An 18,157-nucleotide genomic window follows, 5' to 3' on the forward strand; every position below is an offset into this window, starting at 1 on the left:
TTATTTTATGCCTCACTTGCCGCTGTGTCCGTATATTATTTAGCTTTCGTTAACAAGCTCCTGAATCAACACACCACGTGATAAAAAGCCAGAACAAACGCAAAGGACGAGTGAGCCCAAGACAAGGCCACGTAAAAAGGTGGGGACGGAGGGGGACATTTAAGAGTGACCGACCTGTTGTTTCTGCCGTGGGTCCTGCTTCCAAAGAAACGTGAGCTTTTCGCCACCTGAAACAGAATTTCAGAGCTGAAAGAGAACTCACTTTTTTTTTTTTTTTTTTTTTTGCCTCGAAATGGAAACTTAGAGCGTTCGACTTTATCAGGTGCTCACCAGAAGCACTGATGATGGGCACCATGCTGGAGGCCACCAGTGGAGCCGGACCTGGTCATGTGGCTGTCGTGCCCACAGCTTTTTGGGGGCGGGGGCTTCCCGGGGCCGTTTTGGACTCTGTGGGAGTTTGGCCCTAAATGCTGGCTTCCAAACGCAGTGCGCGCTGGGATGTCATCCTGTTTCACTATTAGATCCCAGCTCATGAATCTCTGAGTCACAGGCCTTTGGGAAGACAAAGCGCCTTGGTTATGGAACGCTATCTCCCGTCCACAGCCAACAGGAGGCAAACCACGATCTTTGGGGCATCAGGGCACGGACACAAAATCAGCAGCGTGTGTGGGCGTGAGGGGCGGGGTGAGGGGTGGAAGGGCCACCCAGGGCTGTGATCCCTTGCGTGCCGGCACCCGATGCTGATGGACACACAGCAACCGAGTTTTGGGAAAGGTTCATCGTGCCAGGGTGTCCCAAGGAGCTTCCAGAGAGGTGAGCACCTCTTTAGAGCCTCGTTGCCATGACAGCCAGTCGCCTGGATCCGATCCCTAAGATCAGAGTGTTTTATGAAGCTTGGGTACCGAGCTAGGAGTGCACCGTCAGTGCAAAGCCTAGAACTCAAGAACTATGAGATCGTGACCTGAGCCGAAGTGGGATGCTTAACCGACAGAGCCACCCAGGCGCCCCTGGAATCAATGTGTTTTATGCCACATTTATTCTTCCTGCTTCTGACAAGTATTGGCTGAGGGCCTCCTAAGTGCCGGGCTTCATCTAGGTGCTAGGGAAACAGGTGGGGAGAGAAGACAGGAGAGGCCCCCTGCCTGGTTGGTCATGGATTGGAGGAGCAGACGGGAGGAGAGCTGTCATTTGGTTTCAAAGCCACATCAAATTCCTGGGCTGCATGGTCCAGTGTCCGTCTCATCAGGATCTCCTGGGGGTCAGGTAGGCTTCCTCAAGGAGGGGCAGCTAGCTTGAGATTTGAAGGGGTTCACCAAGTTGGAGGACCAAGAGGAGAAGGTCCAACCTAGAAACCAGAAGATCATCTGGTCCCCTTCTTCAGCCCCACAACTGAGCTCTGCCAATCCTGTCTTCCAGATATCTCTGGAGCCCGAACCTCCCCTCCCTGCCTCTGGTCCCACCCTGGGTTGGCCACCTCCCCTGGAGTATTTCAACGGCCTTCAACCTGACTCCCCTGCCTGTCCTCCTCCACAGAGCAGTCAGAGGACCTCTGCGGAAAGCAAAATCAACCATGTCCTTCCCCTGTGGAACACCTTCCTGTCTTTCCAATGCTGTCGGGTGAGGTCCTGACTCCTTCCCACATTCAGCAAAGCCCTGCAGCATCCAGCCCCTGCAGACCCCTCTGATCTCCTGACTCCCCCCTCTCCCCACATCTGGTCCACTGCATTTCACGCAAGCCTGCATCTGGAAAGTGCTTCCTGCTGGACCTTTGTACCTGCTGGTCTCTGTGGTTGGCACACTCTTCCGTAGACCTTTACCCATGTTTCAGGCCTCAGTGTAAACACTCCTGGTCCTCCCTGCCAGGGCCAGGTTAATCCCCTCTGTCCTTCCCAATTAGAGGTGCCCACTGTATCGTGACTGCATATTGAAGGGTCTGGTTTCCCAAGTGGATGCAGGGTCCTTGTCCTCCTGTTAACTGCTGAATCCCAATGCCTGAAACAGGGCGCTCAGGAAATGCTGTTGCTGGCCAGAATGTTATTAAACAGATGGTTCCCATTCAGATCTCTTCCCTTGATCTCCAGTTCTCTGCCCACAAAGGGGGCGTTATAAAACACCCAGCAGAGTTACTATGCAGCTAATCACACAAATCCTCTAATATGTGTACAAGAAACACTATATGACATCGTTCTTAAATAACAGTCAGCTTCACGGAGACAGGGGATTTCATATCGTCAGTCCCAATACTTTCTACATGGTAGGCACTATTTATTGGACACGTGAATGAATTAATGAAGAGCTATGCATGAATGCATGGGCAAATTACCTCTTTTCTGTAGGCCTTGGTGCTGTTATCTGTAAGATGGGAGTGACAATACACCTATCACAGGATATTAAAAGTGCACATATGTAAATGTAGATGGAGTGTTTAGATAAAGGCCTCGCACTTAGTATATATATGTATGTGTGTGTGTTTGCCGTGATGGCTGTAACAGAATAAATTACAGAAATGTAGTTTATTATTTATTTTTTTTAATGTTTATTTATTTTTGAGAGGCAGAGAGAGAGAGACAGATAGTGAGCGGGGGAGGGGCAGAGAGAGAGGGAGACACAGACTCCGAAGCAGGCTCCAGGCTCTAAGCGTCAGCACAGAGCCCGACACAGGGCTCAAACCCGTGAGCTGTGAGATCATGACCTGAGCTGAAGTGGGATTGCTTAACCAACTGAGCCACGCCGGCGCCCCAACAGAAATTCATTTTAAATAGGCCGTATATACAGACGGTTAAAAACAACAACAACAAAGAACAAAGGTCCACAATGAAAGGTAAGCCGCATCCCTTCCTTCCCTTTCCTTCAGTGAGTATGCATATAATGCAGAGATAGATCTGTTATGCATCCATTTTACAGATGAAGAAACAGGCACAGAGAGGTTAAATATCTTAGATGGAGCTGAGTCCCACCAGCCTAGAGTTTTATTTTACTCATCTACGCCAGGGTTTCTCAACCTCAGCACAGCTGACATCTTAGGCTGGGGGTGGGTGGGTTGGGGACGGGGCTGCCCCGTGTTATTGCAGAATGTTTAGCAGCGCCTCAGGCCTCTACCCACCAGACACCAGTACGACACCCCCATCCCCCAGTTGTGACAACCAAAAATGTCTTCAGATATTGTCAAATGTCCTTGCGGTGGGGGCAGGGCAAAGTCGCCCCCTTCTTGAGAACCCCTGACGCCTGTGAATATGTATGATAGCCCCTCTCTCTTTTTTCCTTGTGTCACACACACCGGAGCATAAGTTCAGGGCGTAGTCTTGTCTCACACCACTTCTCCGCGACCATTCCACCCCGCTGCTTACAGACAGAAGGGTACGCCTCTGAAACAGATCTGTCCTGGCAGGAAGAGTGGTGAGCTGCCCGTCCTGGGGGGTAAGCCAGCACGCAGACAAGGACTTCCGGGGCGGGGTCGGCTCCCGGGGCCGCCCCGCCCCACCGCGCGCTTCGGAGGCGGACCGCAGGGGCGGTGAGCGGCCGTGGGCGGGGCCGCGCCCCGTCCCCGCCCACACGCAACGTCACGGCGCCGCGGCCCCGCCCCCGCGCGCGGGTGCCTCCCCCTCCCCCGGCCGGGGTGGCTGGCCAGCCCAGAATCGCTGGGCGCGCGGGGTCGCCTCGCCGCGCCTCGGCACGGTAGGTGGCCCTGGGGCGGCGCGTGGGGCCCCGGGTCGCAGCCGCCGGCAGGGGGCCGCCTGCGGGTCGGCCTTGGGCTCCGGGGAGCCCTCGGCCCGGGCGGCTTCTTCCCGGGCCCGGCGCGGCTGCTGGGGCTCCGGGGCTGGGAGCTGGGCGGGAGGCGGCGCGCGCGGCCGGTTCGAGGATCCGCAGGCGCCGGGCGTCCGGAGCGATGTCCGCGGGGTGCGGCAGAGCCTCGGCCCCCGGCCCGCGCTTCCCGCCTCGGACCCAGCGCCCGGGCGGCGCTTGGCGTCCGTGTGTGTGTGTGTGTGTGTGTGTGTGTGTGTGTGTGTGTTGGGGGTGGGGGAAAATCGGCGTGTGACCGCCGTCGGGGTCCCCGACCCCTCCTCGCCTTGCGGGGACCCCCGGGCGGGCGCGTGGAAGTTAACTTGCAACGCCGTGCAGTTGCGAGGTGTGTCCAGAGTGGAGGCGTCGGGGGGCGGAAATCGTTGGCTGGGGAGGGCGCCGCCGAGAGCTTGGGGTCCGCGGAGCCCTCGTGAACTTGAGGGTCCCCCGCGAAATTCGGCCAGAAGACCCCACCGCCCGGCAACCTCTCCCTCGCAGCGTGAGCTGGAGGCGAGGTGCCAGATAAAGCTGGGACTGGGAGTGGCCGCGAGGGAAGAGGGGCTTGGTCACCGAGGCTGGACCTGGCAGAGTCGTTATTATTAAATGTGGGACAGAGGTCAGGTCTGGCTTTCCCACTCAAACGCACATCCCCTCGGGAGGAAGGGTGGGAGCCATCCGATGGAGTGCAGTTGTTACAAGGCACTGTGCTTATCACTTGGGGAAACTGAGGCTTAGAAAGGCATGTGCCCACGGCCCTAGTAACCTACTAGGGCCCCCAGGTAGGATGTGGCAGAGCTGAAACCTACCCTCAGGCCTCCTGACTTCATGTGTCATGTCGGGATGTTGGGGAGGGGAGCTGGCAAACTCCTACTCATCCTTCAGAAGCTTCAGGCAGCACCCCATCCTGGGGTGCCTAGCAGTCCCCAGGCATTGTGGGGGGGTTCCTGTTTTGAAACCCACTGAGGTAACTTGCTCTTTCCTTCACTTACCAACCTCCTTATAGGTCTGTGTCCCGTACTGGGCTGTGCACACCTCTCCCTACACCCCATCTCTTTTCCTTCAGCTAGGTGGCCTGATGGTTAGGCCAGGCCTCTGGAGTTAGGCAGATCTCAGTGTGACTCATCCTGGTTTAGTAGTGAGGTAGCCTGCTCGAGTCATTCTTCCTTATCCAGCCTCAGTTTCCATGACTGTGAAATTGGTTTTTTTGAGTCATTCGTGAACCATTTTTACCCTACTGAATCCTAATTGTATTATTGTATTATTTACCCAGTGTATGTGCTTATGTCACTGTTCTTCCAAATCGCATATGACCTCTTTACAGCAGCTTTACTGAGATACAATTCAGATTTTAAAGCATTCAGTTCACTGGTTTTGAGGATATTCGCAGAGATGTGCAACCACGACTACTACCTAATTCTAGAACATTTTCATCACCCAAAAAGAAACCTTGGACCCATCGGCAATCACCGCTCAATCCCTCCTTCCCCAGCCCCTGGCAACCACTCATCTGTTTTCCGTCTCTGGATTTCCCTGTGCTGGACATTTTATGCAAATTTTATGTAAATGCAGTCACGCACAACGTGGCCTTTTGTGACTGGTGCTTTTCACTTAGAATGAGCCCGAGTTTCGTCCATGTGGTAGCATGTAGGGTTTCTGTGTTCCTTTTTTTTTTTAAATTTTTTTGCTATTTCATGACTTTCTGTTTTTAAGTTTTTAATTCCAATATAGTTAACGTGCAGTGTCTTATTAGTTTCAGGTGTAGTATTTGATCACCTTTTAAGGGCTGAATACTATTCCACTGTGGATATGCTCTGTGTTTCCACTTGGCAGCTAATGGACGTTTGCTTTCTGTCCACTTTTTGGGAGTCGTGAATAATGCTGCTGTGAACATTTGTGTACAAGTCTGTGCAGGCACATGATGTTTTCAGTGCTCTCGGGTATATCCCGAGGAGTGGAATTGCTGGGTTGCACGGTAATTCTATGTTTAACCTTTTGAAGAAGGGCCAGTTTTCCAAAGCAGCTGCCCCATTTTACAATCCCACAGGCAGCCGATGAAGGTGTGGATAATCTGGACTAAATACAGTCTCCGAAGCCGTCCTAATCTTTGAAATCACTGGCTTTGATGTGCTCATTATAAATTATATTCCAATACGCATGGAATTAAATGCCTCATTAGCAGAATGAGGAGTGTTCTGTGGGTCACGAGGAACAGCTCCGGGACCATCAGGAAACCGGTAACGAAGCCCAGCCAGCGCTTAGCCGAGGTATGTGTGCGTTTACATCGCTTCTGTGATAGTGACATAACTTGCTGAAGGCATCCTGCTGGGCCCTGTGTGGGACCGGGGGCAGTGGGGAGCCCGGGGGCTCACGGTACCCACCCCAGACCTGGGGCTGCCTATTAGGAACCTGCACACAGAGGAAAGAACTGCTCAGACCTTCCCACCCCAGGCCAACAGGGCATCCCGTCACAGCAAAGACCCACAGAGGCCGGGGGAAGGCTTGTCCCTCAATTGAGAAAGGGAGTCTGGTCCTGCCCGTGCTCCCCCCTCCCCCCGGCCCCCCATGCTCATTCTGAAGGTGCCCTCCCCTGGTGGCCATGTGAGGTGGGCCATCTGAGTGGCCTCAGTGAGCCACTCCTTACTTTAAGAGATGCTCCCCTCCAGGCCTGCAACCAGCAGTCCTGAGTAGGGCAGTCGCCCTACTGGTGCCCCTCGGGATGCACAGACATCCCGTCCCTCCTGTTGGCATTGCCCCCGTGCTTGGGACCCCCACCTCTTCCCTCATGCTCTCTGGCTTCTGTGAGGTGAAGCTGCCCAGGTCAGAGTATGACGTTTTCATGGAGGAACCAAGTTTCTCGAAGGTGATCGGGTCTTCCTGATGTTCTTAAACCTGTCGTCTGATGGCTCTGGAACTGAAGCCAGCATTAATCTGTGCGTTCTGGGCTCCCAACAAGCAGCCTTGTCCTACCCGGGCATCTGTCGTTTGGGAGGGCCATTGCAATGGGCTTCTGGCCGCTGTATCCAGCCCCAGCCCCAGCCCCTCCTGCCTTTATTCATTTGTGCATACTTCCCTCTCCTCGCCCTTTTAAAATCAAGCATTCCTGCATAGCCTGGGGAAACATGGGCCTAGGCATGCATGGGCCTCAGTGTATCCTGCTGGGCAGTGGGTGTAGACCCAGCCACAACTTAGATGTAGTGCCACCTTGGGACTGGTAAAGCCATCCAAGTGTGTTATCGACGTGACTGTGAATCGATTTGCAGTGAGAGAGGTGGGTCAGAAGTGGCTGGTGTGAGTGATCTGAAAGCCCGGGTATGGCCCAGCTGGCTCTGGTTTGCCACGTGGCACTGCAGAAACCTGTCTGGGTAACAGCAGCTCCTGGCCTTCCCACCTGCCACCTGTTCCTGCCATCTACAAGGTCCCCTTGCCCTCTGCAGCCACATGTTCACCCTGTCTGGGGCCGCTCAGGAGACAGTTTTGAGATCCTGCCCCCTCCCATGCCCCTTCTCTGGTCTCCTCCACCCCGGGTTGTGGCCTGAGGAGGATTCGTGGGAATGATTCCTTGAGAACAGCCCACGAGCTGGGCCAAGCCCTCGAAATCCTAGGGGAGCACTGCCGAGGGAAGCGCCCATATGCCCAGGGGAGCGTCTGGGGCTGCTGCCTCCGGAGGAGTTTCATGTAATCCTGTGTGCTCAGCTGGTGGGAGGCAAGGCAGGGCAGCAGTCCCGTCTGCCAAGTGCATTCTTGCATCAACCAGACTTTAGACCAGGCTCCGGTGGCCGTCAGGCAGGCCGAGCGGTAGCACGCATGATGGAGGGCTCGGGCTTGCGTTAGAATCTGGTAGGTCCACTTCGTGGCTGCACGTCTGGGTTTACTGGCTGCCTTACCCATGCTTCAGCTTCCTTGTCTGCAGAATAGAGGTGCAGCGAGGACCTACCTCCTGGTTTGGACCAGAGGAGACCGGCGGGGGGCGGGAGGGGGGGCGTAAAGTGCATACCTTGGTACAAGGCAAAATGTGAGGGCTCAGGGTCAGACAGGCTGGAGTCTGGAGCATGTCCCTTTGGACTCCTCAGCTTCCCCATCTGTCAAAAAGCAATAATTATAACTGATACCAGTAGAGCTCACCAGGCACGAGGCATTTTATGTGCGTCAATCGGATTTGATTCTCCCCCTGGCTATATGAAATGGACAAGCCAAGGGGCGCCTAGGTGGCTCAGTCGGTTGAGCATCTGACTCTTGATTTTGGCTCAGGTCACGATCCAGGGTCATGAGATCAAGCCCCATGCCCCTGTGCACATGCATATGTGTGTGCTCTCTCTCTCTCTCTCAAGTAAAAAAAAAAAAAAAAAAATTGAAATTAAAAAAAAAAGGACAAGCTGAGGCACAGAGAGGTGAACTAATTTGGATAAGATCCCTCAGCTAGGAAGTGGGAGAGACAGGATTTTAATCCTGAGTCTGTACTCTTAATTATCATCTCCACTTTAAAAAAAAATTTTTTTTTAATGTTTATTTATTTTTGAGACAGAGAGAGACAGAGAGACAGAGCATGAGTGTGTGAGGGGTAGAGAGAGAGAGGGAGACACAGAATCCAAAGCAGGCTCCAGGCTCCGAGCTGTCAGCACAGAGCCCGACACGGGGCTTGAACCCACAGACCATAAGATCCCGACCTGAGCCAAAGTTGGACGCTCAACCGACTGAGCCACCCAGGTGTCCCTCATCTTCACTTTCAATTACCATCTTACCCCCTCCTGATACCCTATCTTAATGCCCAACACATAGAAAACACTAAGAAGATATCAGTTATTATTACTGTATTATATATATTGTTACAATTACTATTTATTATTATTTAAGTTTGTAAATTTATTTTTGAGAGAGCATGTGCTCCCATGAGAGTAGGGGAGGGCTAGAGAGAATCCCCAGCAGGCTCTGCACTGTCATCACAGAGCCCCATGTGGGGCTTGAACTCACAAACTGTGAGATCATGACCTGAGCCAAAATTAAGAGTCAGACACTTAACCGACCGAGACACCCAGGTGCCCCTACAAATTATTAGGTGTTATTAATACGTATTCATCCCTTTTCCTGCCCATTTGTCCACGCTCCGTCCTGGATGGCAGAACACACAGGGCTCTTGGCTTGTGTAGCCCAGATTCCTACCCCCAACCCTCACCCCCCACCCCCACTCCCTCCCATTCCCCACGGTCTCTGGAGCAGTTGGGGCTGGGTAGAGGCCTGGAGGCATCTGAGCCCCAGCTTTGCTTCCCAGGTCACTCTGTGACATCGAGTAAGGTGTTTCCCCCCTCCAAGACTCCGTTTCCCCAGCTGTGAAATGGGCAGATGGGGCTGTAACATGCTGGCAGTCGATGCCTGTGACCCAGAGCATGGTTTTTGTGTGGCTCCCACGGTGATTCATTTTACATGGAGCCAACATTCAAATGTTTTTAGAGGATAATCCAATCTCCCCACTTCTTTTGGGACCTCAGGAGCTTGGGCCAGACCGGAGTGGCCTGAAGCTCCCCCTTAAATGTCCTGGGCTCTCCTGGTCGTCATGGTGCCCACCATTCTCCATCATCACACGCGTGACGTGTCTGGCCCCAAGGGCCCTCTGGCCCGGTGTGGGTCTTCGGGGCTCTGAAGACACCACGGGCCTGCCTGGGTGTCACTTGAACAAGCAGTTCCCATTGCTTTACAAGCAAAAATGTTAAACCACTTGTGCCTGTGTTTTGATTTCAAGAGTCCTTCCAGCCCTGTTTTTCTAGCACATTGGAGGTTATCTGAGGCCTCCTGTTCTGCCACCGTCGGCCTCAAGGCTCTTAACACGTGGGAGCGTGTCCTCATTCCCCACACCCTGCGGCGGTGGGGGGGGGGGGCGGGAAAGCCCCTGTCTGTGGGCCCCAGGGTCCCACCTTACTGGTTCGGGTTCTCACAGAACCCACAGTGAGATATTTGAGGCCAGCTGAGGTCCCTGTGCTGTGAGCACTGGTGAGCCTATTTCTGCCTGTGTCCCAGCACGTCTACACCACCTGAGTGGCTCGGGGAACACCATCCCCTACCCTGTCTCCGTCCTCACAGGGTGTCAGGGAAACATTTGTTATTGATGATTCCATTTCCTGGAAACCGAGGCTCAGGATGGTCGAGTCACTTTCCCGAGGTCACACAGGCCTGATGGGACAGCATTGGGGTTTGAACCCAGACCTGCCCAACTCCAGAGGCCGCCCATGGGAGTCTTTCATCCACCCCATCACTGCACAGATTTCCGCTGAGTGACGTCCCCCCCCCCCCCCCCCCACGCATCTGCAGTCACTGCGTCCCTAGCAACTGGCACTGAGCCTGGGTCATTAGAAGCACTCAGTAACTTCCTGGGAAGTAGGGACGCGTGGCAGTTTCTCAGCTAGATGCTGGGGTGCAGGACTTAAGAAGCCCCTGGGTGCCTGGAGTTTACCCTCTGGTGGAGGCATCAGACGAGATAAAAAGTAAATCACATCTCCCACCTGAGGTGCCTACCTAGAAAGTTGGCAAACGACAGCCCCTGGGCCCAGTCCAGCCCCTGGCGTGTTTTTGTAAATAAAGTTTTGTGGGAATACAACCACACTCATTCACTTACATTTCCTCTATGGCTGCCTCCGTGCTACCAGGGCAGAGCTTGGTGGTTCTGACAGAGACCCATGTGGTCCACAGAATTGAAAATATTTATTATCAGGCCATCTGCAGAAAGTCTGGCAAGCCCTGAGCTACTCATCTCTTGGGTCCCTGTAAGTTGTGATATTTTGTAGTTTGGTGGCTGTAAGGTAATAGCAAAAATAATGATTGCCGTTAATATTTGAGTGCCTACTGAGTACTTAGCTCTTCACATGTATGTTTCTTAGCTCAACTCTTATCATAAGGGACTCTAGTACCTTCATTTTATAGGAGAGGAAATTGAGGCTTATAGGAAATTGACGCTCGGTCACTGGCCCGGAGTGTGTGGTCCAGGGAGTAGGTAAGGCCCACTGGAGCCAGGTCGTCTCATTTTTGTTTTGCGGGAGCTCCTGCCTGAAACTCATGGAGCTCAGAGGAGGTTTCATTTTGATTTTGACTGTCTGTGGCTATTAGGGTACCTCCACATCTTGTCCTTTGTCCCATTTAGTCAACAAATAGGGGGCCATCAGGACGGGGGGGGGGGGGGGGGGGGGGGGGAGAATGGCCAACCCTGTGAATTCCAGAGGAGGAGGCAGCAGGCCAGAGAGGCCACACAGGCAGCTAAGTACTTTGGGGGATGGGAGGCAGCCAGGGAAGGCTTCCTGGAGGAGGGTTGGGGGGTACAAATTGTGTCAGTAGGAGTTAGCTGGGTAGAGGAGGGCAGGAAATGTGTTTCCGCGGGGAGAGAACCACGGGTGCAAAAATTCAGAGGTGTGAGACCCTGTGGCCTGGTAGGCCTGACAGAGTTCGTGGTCTAGCCCTTCCGGATGTTCGTAGGTGCCTGTTGGGGTGGAGTGGGGGGTTACCACTGGAGTTCTGCAGGGGTAGAGCCACCACACAACTGTGGCTCCTGGCTCGCGCGGTCGGTGGTTAAATGCCGGACTCTTGATCTCAGCTCAGGTCATGATCTCACGGTTTGGGGGTTTGAGCCCCTGCATCGATCTTCTGCACTGATGGTGTAGAGCCTGCTTGGATTCTCTCTTCCCTCGCTCCCCCGTGCCCGCGCGTGCGCGGTCGCGCCCCACTCAATAAATAAATAAAAAAAAAAAGGAGTGGAGTTACACCAGCAGCCAATGGCACCCTGGAGAACCTGGGTTCCCCCCTGGAGAATGAGAGTTTTCCTCTCCACGTTTCCCTCTGTCTGCCCTTTGCTGACTTCCAGAAAGAGTCTCCGCGGGGTGCTAACTTAGTTTCTCTCCAGGCTCCTGTTGTTTAACGCTGAGCACACCCCCTGCTGGCCTCCCCAGGCTGGCCTCCCTGGGCGGCAGCCTCCAAGCTAGGAGGCGGAACGATTATTGCTCGCTGTGCATTTATTTTAGCAGCTTCTTTTTAATTAGGGCATGTTTTTCGTTGAAGCCGGTGAGTTCTAGTTCCCTTTGAAAATGTTCTAACAGCATTGAGCTCGTTGAACAAAAATATGAAACAGGTGAGAGTAATGCGGAGGGTGGTCTCCAGCAGGTGGGAATTGGGGCAGCCCGACGGCGGGGGGGGGGGGGGGGGGGGGGGGGGGGGGGAGGGCGCTAGGCTAGCAAGTGACCTTGCCCTTAAAGTTCTCCGTGAAGCCCCCCAGCCTTGACTGAGGGGTGGGGAAGGACTCCATTAGTTAACGGGGGTGGGGGGCACGCTCTAGGAGCTGAGGTTCCTGTTCCAGCCTGTTACCGCCCCCCCCCCCATCTCGCTCCTTCTCTCTGCGCGTCTGTCTGGGTCTCTATTTTTGTCTCTCCCTGTCTCCTTCCCATCCCTGTTCTCCCTCTGTTCAGATCTCCCCCTGACTGTGTCTCCCCCTTCGCTGTCTCTCTCTGTCTCTGGCTGGCTGGCTCTTTCCCATCTGTCTGTCTTCTCCCTCCCCCACCCGCACTACTTCCCCCTCCACACGCGCACCCCCCCTCCCCCAGCCCTTCCTTTTTCTCATTAGAAACTCCCTGCCCCACTTCCTTTGGCTGTGAGTGACATCCTGCCCCAGAACCTTCGGAACCGAACCATCCCGGAGTCCGGGGGACTCAGCGACCACCCTTCTGGAGGCGTGGGAGGTGGTGGTGGTGTGCCATTTCTCCGCCCGGGTGTGGACAGGTGTGGAGGCCCAGGGAGGTCAGGAACCCGGCAGAGGCAGCCCAGCACTGGGTGGGCGGGGATTCTGAGCCCGCCCCCTACAGCAGCCCCGCCTCTGGGGCACCTAGTGCGGGGGGGGGGGGGGGGGTGAGGGGGGGGGCTGGGCATGCCCTGAGACTGTGGGGGAGGGAGAGGAAGAGGAAGCCCGAGTTGGCAGCGAGGGGGTGGAGTGCGGCTCTGGGTTTGTTTTGGTGTGGGGGCTTAGCAGAGCCCTGTCCCCTGCCTCTGGGGACCCCTGAGCCCGCATACGGCAGGTGGGCAGGTGCGTGGCCCTGCAGATCATTGCCTTCACCTTTCCTTCTGTCTCAGTGGCCGCGAACTGCCCGCGCAGGCCCCACATTGTGTTCACTCCCCCACCGAGGCACACAGTAGGCCAGCAGTGCACTTTTGTTGCCTAAGAGTTTTGGGCGGGGCGGGGGGTGGGAATAGGGATATAAGAAAATGGGCCCAGCCTCGTCCTTTCCCAGAGGCGGAGAGTGGAGGTTATTTGCTAAGGTCATGGAAACAGATCTGGAGTACAGAACAGGTCTGGGCCCCCAAGGCGGATGCACTGCGGGGGAGAGCGTTTAGCTGGTGGGTGCTCAGCTGGCCCTCCAGGGGCATCATGTGGAAACTCCCTCCTAGGAGGTGGGACACTGGAATTTGAGGCTGGCTCGCCCTCACCACCTGCTGGGCATCTCTGCTGCCTTCCTCTCCTGCCTCCCTCCCCTCTTGAGCAGGTTTATAGCAGCGTGGCACCTTGAAGCAAGCAGCGGCTTCCTCTGGAAGGCTTGCTCCACACAGCTGGCTGCACCCCATGCCCAGAATCCCCCCATTCAGCAGGTCTGGAAGGGGCCCGAGCGTTTGCATTTCTAATGGGTTCCCAGGTGCTGCCAGTGCCGCTGGTCTGGGAACCCATTTTGGGAACCCCGGTGGTTTTGGTTCCCAAAAACCAAACTGGTGCAAGACCCTACTCCACCACCTACCCTGTGAGCTCATAGGCAAAGACTTTGACCTTCCGGTGCCTCAGTTTCCTCATCTGTACAATGGGGCCGTAACGGCACCGTCCTTATAGATTGGTTGTGAGGACCAAATGATCTAATACATGTAAAGTGCCTAGAACAGCGTCTGGGCACGAAGTAAGCAGTATTTGCGTGTTTGCTACTATTACTGTTCTTGCTATTGTAATTTTTATTACCGTTATCATTTACCCCCCACCTTGACCTTGAGACCGCTGTGTTTTCAGTGACTCCTTTGCCATTCCCGGTCCCCAGTGCACTGGTACGTCTCTGGGCCTCCCCTCCCCCTGGGGCCCTTCCCCTACTCTCTGCATCTATTCGGATGCTAGGAATCCTTCTCTGACTCCTGCCTGACCCTCACCACCTGCTGCCGCATGCTTCCAGAATCCACAGTCCCTTCCTCTTGACCTCCCTGGTCACATGACTTATTTATTCCCCCGATCAAGCTTTTATTTCATTCTGCCCATTATCCAGTTACTGGAGCATCAGTTTCCTGGGCTGATCCCCAAACTCCTCCAAGATGAGACTTCTCAGGGGCTTTGATGGTGCAAAGGAAGTCCCCTGGGAATGTTACTCCCAAAGTACAGCCTTAATGTGTTTCACGCAGGCCGGCCCTGTGGCAGCAGAGGTCAGAGAAGGCTCCCAGGGCTGCAGGGTGGAACACACATCTGGGGTGTGGGATTTCCCTAATGAATAAGAACACGTGGGATTTCCCTAATTAATAATAGTCGGCATCTGAAAGTCTCAAGTTCAAATCTAGCTTTACCCATTTAGTGCTATGTGGCCTTTGGTAATTTTCTTAACTATTTGTGTCGTTTGCGGCTTCATTTTAAAACGGTAACCATCGTCCCATCGGTGGGTTTTTGTGAGGATTCAGCCGGACCTCATTTATGCAGCAAGTACTGAGCACCTTCTGTATGCCAGCCTCTGTGCCAGGTAAGAGGGATCCGGCAGCAGGCAAGACAGACTGTCCCCGCCCTTGGGGAGCTGACAGCTTAGGGGGAAAGCTGAAGAGGAAGGGAACTATGTCAGAGCTCTCCAGAGAATCAGAACCCATAGGACAGGAGAGGAGATTTATCAGAGGAATTGGTTCACCCAGTGAAGGGGGCTGAGACTTCTGCAAGGAAGCTGAGCAGGAAAGCTGGTAGTGAAATCCAGTCTGAGTCCGATGGCCTCAGAACCAGCAGCACAAATGTCCAGGGGCAGGACAGGACGGATGGATGGCCCACCTCTGGCAAAAAAAAAAAAAAAAAAAAAAAAGCAAATTTGCGTTTCTTCCAGGTCTTTGCTCTATACAAACCCTCAACAGCTTAGGTAAGGCCCACCTGCCTCTGATGATGGCGTCTTCTTTACTGGGCCTACCAATTCAAATGCTAATCCCTTCGGGAAACTACCCTCAAAGACACACTCAGAAATAATATTTTACCAGCTGTTGGGGCAGTAAACAGACTTGTTTAGCCCAGTCTGGTTGACACATGCAATTAACCATCACCGAAAAAGTACATGCATAATACTGTCCTTGTTCCAGGAGGCCATGCTGGGTAGGAGGTGGCCCATGAGAAGCGCTCTGTGCACCGAAGAGGCCCTAGGTACTTGGTAGGGCCTTTGATTATGTAATTATTATGTAATTGATTGATTATGTAATTAGGAGGAGGAGGAGGTGAAAAAGGATGGGAGGCGTGGCAGGGAAAAGGAATAGTGTCAGTAACAATGTGGGGACGGGAAGGTATTTGGTGTCAAAACCATGATATTCGCGGTCGGTGCTTACTGATGCCCTAGTGTGTGCCAGGTAGTCTGCAGAGGGCCTCCTGGGTACAAACTCATCTTGGCCTCCAGGGAGGTGCTCTTGTCCCCATTTGACAGAGGAAGGACGTGGGGCATGGCAGTTGGGGAAGTGGAGAAATTTGTCTGGGGAAGTGGAGAAGTGGCGATTTGAAACGGGGTTCTTAGCCCTCCTTCTGGAGGTGAGACTGGTAGGGCTGGAGCCAGATGGGGAGGGCTCAAGTGTTGCCTTGAAGCTGCTGGAGTCCCTGGGGTGGACAGGGTGGGGAGGTCTGCAGCCCATCTCACCTTCCAGTCCGAGCAAGCCAGTGCGGTATGAAGCCGCACAGAAATGGGTGGGAAGCGGGGGGCCCCTCTCTGGCCTCCTTCTGGTGGGGTCGGCCGGTGGGTGGCAGCTTCCTAGTGGGGCTGGGAGTGATGGACATGGCCAGACGCATGGTTGGGAGCCCATGTCCTCGAGGGCAAGGACGCCCAGGCGTGTGCCCCTTCATCGAAAGGTGATGATTTATTGCCACCTTTTCCCAGCTCTGCTCTTTGGGGACCTGCTCCACTTGGGACTGGGGACAGAGAGAGCTGAGATGAAGCAGGTAATGAGGACACCAGGGAACTGCATCTGCCTCCAGCTGTTCAGTTCTCAAATCCCTGAATACCTATTGTGAGAAGTAAGCCCACTGACCCCATCGAGGGAGGGACGCGGAGGCTTGGAGCACAGTGAAGGAGGCTTTAATCAACGTTCTTGCAAGAGCGGGTGTCTGAGGCCCACTGGGGGCAGTTAAAGCAGGCAATTTATCTCCTAGCCTGCAAGTCCCTCCCCTGATCCCTCATTGGCTACAAACTACAGAGGGTACAGCCTTACCCGCCGTCCCCCATGCCCATAGGCTGATTGGAACAGTCTGATTGGAACAAATGTTGGCACATGCTCATTGCAAAGCCCGTAAAAATAAGCTGGTGAAAGGGAGAGGGGAAGAAGCAGCAGAAGTGAGGTGTCTGAGGGCTTGGGACTCCATCGTAGGGGGTGGGAGGGGTTCGTACACTTTGCAGCAGGTTGTAAACCTCTTGTTAATTAGGCAGCACAGCTTTTATTTGGCATTTCTGAAAATGAATCCTCTCCCTTACGAATCGCACTTGTGACTTGCCGGTTCCTGAGCAAACAGGTGCACATTTATCTTTTTGTGTGTGGTGTCCTTGAAAGCTCACAGTGATGTGACACTGGCATCCAGAGGATATGATGATATGATATGGTGGGGAAATGGGGCCTTTTGAGTAAGACGCTTTTGAATTAGTTTTTTTTTTTTTCAACGTTTATTTATTTTTTTTGGGACAGAGAGAGACAGAGCATGAACGGGGGAGGGGCAGAGAGAGAGGGAGACACAGAATCGGAAAACAGGCTCCAGGCTCTGAGCCATCAGCCCAGAGTCCGACGCGGGGCTCGAACTCCCGGACCGCGAGATCGTGACCTGGCTGAAGTCGGACGCTCAACCGACTGCGCCACCCAGGCGCCCCAGACGCTTTTGAATTAGAATGCCACCTGCCCGGAAATCAAGCTGTGAGACCTTGGGCCAGCCACTTCCCCTCTCTGGGCCTCAGTTTTCTTACCTGTAAAATGGGGATCATAATAATGACCATCTCTTGGGGTGCCGGGAAGATTATAGATAAGGTTATCTAGTGCCCGCTGCATAGAAGTGCTCGACAATTTGTGGCAATAAGGATTATATTGTTCACCCATTTAACAGATGAAGAAACTGAGGCTCAGAGAAGTTCAAGGACTCTCCCCACACCTGGTCCTGTGTCTGGCCATGTCCAGGCAAGTCTACAGATGGAAATACTTTCCAACAGGGTCCAAGGCCTCCTCTAGGGCCCAAACCATTTTTCTGTAGGAAAAGGCTGTTCACTCACTCCGAATCTGGAGTGGCCCTCCCAGGAGGACAGTGAGCTGTGAGGAGGTGCTCCTTCCTCACGGGTTTCAATCTGTTAAGTGTTCTTGTTCTGAACAGCTCTTGGGGCCTTTGAGACCTTTGCTGTTCTGTCTCCTTCATGAGCAGGTGAGGGACGAAACTCTCCTGGTCCTGGGCTGTGTTTGTCCAAGAGGGAAATAGAGGGGCAGGGAAACTAGATGCCCAGGTTGGTGTGGCCTCAGAACCAAGCCTGCAAATTGTGTTCTTAACCCCCCCCCCCCCGCCCACTCATGGGTGGCTCAGTCGGTTGAGCGTCCGACTCTTGATTTCGGCTCAGGTCGTGATCTCACGGTTGGTGAGTTCGAGCGCCACATCGGGCTCTGTGCTGACAGCACAGATTCTCTCTCTCCCTCTCTCCCCGCCCCTCCCCTGCTTGTGCTCTCTCTTTTTCTTTCAAAATAAATAAACTTTAAAAAAAAAACAACACCCAAATCCTACTTCTGTCCAGATTCACATGCCCACAGTATCACCAGGATGAAAGTCAAATGCCTCTTGGGTGAACCATAAAAATATCTGGGGACACGACCTCTTGACCTGCAGCCCTTGCAAAACCTCCACAGTAAAGAAGTGGAAGGTAATGCAATCAGAAAAAAGCCATAAATTACAACCGGGGGGCAGCCAAAGACCTTCTAAGCAAAATATATGGGAACAACCTGACTTTTGTGTAAAGCAAAATATACAGGAACAACCTGACTTTTTTGTAAGAGTTGGCTTCCCATGTGGAAAACTCTACATGTGGAAAATTTCTACCTACACCCTTGGGGCAGAAGTTCGAGTGGTTAGCTGGCTCCTGAGTCTCTATGTAAGACTTTGGAAATCAGTTTTGCCTAGGCTTGTCAAAACATTTAAAAAAAA

At 53.8% G+C, this 18,157-nt stretch overlaps 1 protein-coding gene across 2 annotated transcripts in view; it reads left to right on the forward strand.

The window, feature by feature from the left end:
* Positions 1-3,579: 3,579 nt before the first annotated feature.
* TPST2 (tyrosylprotein sulfotransferase 2) overlaps positions 3,580-18,157 on the forward strand; it is a 52,978-nt gene continuing 38,400 nt past the window's right edge. The window contains exons 1-2 of one of the 2 annotated variants that reach the window (XM_043558054.1): positions 3,596-3,675; positions 5,825-6,044. The gene's annotated coding sequence lies outside the window, so the exon portion shown is untranslated. Of the gene's footprint in view, positions 3,676-5,824; positions 6,045-18,157 lie in introns of both variants that reach the window. The other variant, XM_043558056.1, reaches the window with a different exon arrangement.

The sequence above is a fragment of the Prionailurus bengalensis genome, chromosome D3 (assembly GCF_016509475.1).
Source record: "Prionailurus bengalensis isolate Pbe53 chromosome D3, Fcat_Pben_1.1_paternal_pri, whole genome shotgun sequence".
Lineage (NCBI taxonomy): Eukaryota > Metazoa > Chordata > Mammalia > Carnivora > Felidae > Prionailurus > Prionailurus bengalensis.